The following is a 2,031-nucleotide window of genomic DNA, read 5'->3' as shown; positions in this document are numbered from 1 at the left end:
TGACATTTAGAAATGTTTCAATGTTGCTTCAATTTGTTTTATAAACATATTAGTGATATTTTCAGAGATCCTCACTTAAAAATGTTTAAATATCCCTTTAAGGACACACCTAACATGATGAAATGGCTCTAACCAAAGTCTTGTTGCTATCTTGCAGGTAGCCATTAAACATATCCCAAAAAAGAAAGTGGTCCTCAAACATAAGGTAAGTGAACAACACCATCTGGTACTGGTTTTACTTCTTAATGGATTCCAGATTAATTCTGACTTTCTCCTGTTTTTGGAATGTTTCAGGATGAGAATGGCAGGCAGCTGGCATTGGAGGTGGCTATCATGTTAAAACTGAGGGCTGTAACAACCAGTTCAGTGGGGCAGTCATCCATGGTGGTCCTGCTGGACTGGTATGATCTGGACCAGGAGCTGATTTTAGTGATGGAGAGGCCCATGTCTGCTGAGAGCCTCTTTGACCACCTTAAAGATCACAAAGGTCCACTAAAGCAGAAGGAGGCCAAGGTGAGCTGCTGGATGGGGTTTGGGTTTGCTGTAGAGATCTTGTCAATGGTGCTGCTTTTGTTGTTTTGTTTTTCATATTAAATATGATTAAAGACAGACACTGAAATGCTGTGCAAATGTCTTCATATCTCATAAAATTTTCATTCCACTTTACAATTTTGTAATATTTTACGTACAAAAGGAAACGGAGACTCTTGCAAGGCCCTGTATTTCTCACCAATACTCTTATCTATGCAGTTTCTGACCTCCACATTATTCTTTTCTTACAGATCATAATGAAACAGCTGGTGGAAGCAGGGATTCACCTTCAGCATGCAAACATCTTCCACAGAGATATTAAAGCAGAGAACATTCTGATTGAGACCAACACAGAAGTCCCACGAGTTTATCTCATAGACTTTGGTTTAAGCTGCTTTGACAAGAGAAGAACATTTGAGAATTTGACAGACACGGGACCTACAGTACTGGACCTACACCAGTGTGGCAGCTGGGAGTGCTCCTGTTCGAACTTCTCCACAGCAAGATGTTCAAGACCTCCAGCTTCCTCCAAAACGAACTGAAGATCGGCAAAAGGCTCTCCAAAAGTAGGTCAAACAGTCAAACTATCTCACAGCTTATATAAATCAGTTTTGTGTCCCTGTTTTACTACTTCTGGTCTAATCGTTGTTGCTCTTTGCCCTCTAACCTTCCAGAATGCAAGGATATTCTAACAAAGTGCCTGACTATAAACCAAGAGGAGCGTCCCACCCTGGAGGAGCTACTGTGCCACCCGTGGTTTTCGTAAATGCACAAACACACACAAACATTACCACACATCAGTAGCATACCTCACAAGCCATTTTTTTTTTTTTACCATTTGTCCTTAGCAGCAAATTCGGACTAATTAGGAGTGGGTTTGCCCAGGCCTTATGGATTGGTCCCCATTTCAGAAACATCCCTTAACTTAACTTTAGATTTGTGTCTTTTCTCCGGGTGCTCCGGTTTCCCCCTTTATTCCAGAAACATTCCTTAGTTTAACTTTAGATTTGTGACTTTTCTCCGGGTGCTCCGGTTTCCCTCCATATGTCAGAAACGTCCGTTGGCTCAATTGGAGATTGGTGGCTTTTCTCCCTGTGCTTGAGTTTCCCTCATAGTCCAGAAAACATCCATTGGTTTAATTGGATATTCATAAATTTTATTTGGCTGCTTCAGTCTCCTTCCACATACCAAAAAACATAGTTTAATTGGAGATTTGTCTTTTTTCCTAGATGCTAAGGTTTCCACACATAGAAACCATCCCTTAGGTTAACTTTAGATTTGCGGCTTGTCTCCCTGTGCTTGAGTTTCCCTCGCAGTCCAGAAAACATCCACTGGCTTAATTGGATATTCATCGTTATTATTTGGTTGCTCCAGTTTCCTTCTATATTACAAAAAAATTATTTGCTTAATTGTAGATTTGTTTTTTGTTTTTTTTCTTCCAGATGCTAAGTTTTCCCCACTTAGGCTAGGAAAACATCCCTTAGGTTGACTTTAGATTTG

The 2,031-nt window shown here is 40.4% G+C and overlaps 1 pseudogene; it reads left to right on the top strand.

Moving 5' to 3' along the window:
* Positions 1–188: 188 nt before the first annotated feature.
* Positions 189–1,339, top strand: LOC124857643 (annotated as a pseudogene).
* Positions 1,340–2,031: the final 692 nt, after the last annotated feature.

Source organism: Girardinichthys multiradiatus, chromosome 21 (assembly GCF_021462225.1).
Source record: "Girardinichthys multiradiatus isolate DD_20200921_A chromosome 21, DD_fGirMul_XY1, whole genome shotgun sequence".
NCBI lineage: Eukaryota > Metazoa > Chordata > Actinopteri > Cyprinodontiformes > Goodeidae > Girardinichthys > Girardinichthys multiradiatus.
This window is presented reverse-complemented; position numbering and strand designations above follow the sequence as displayed.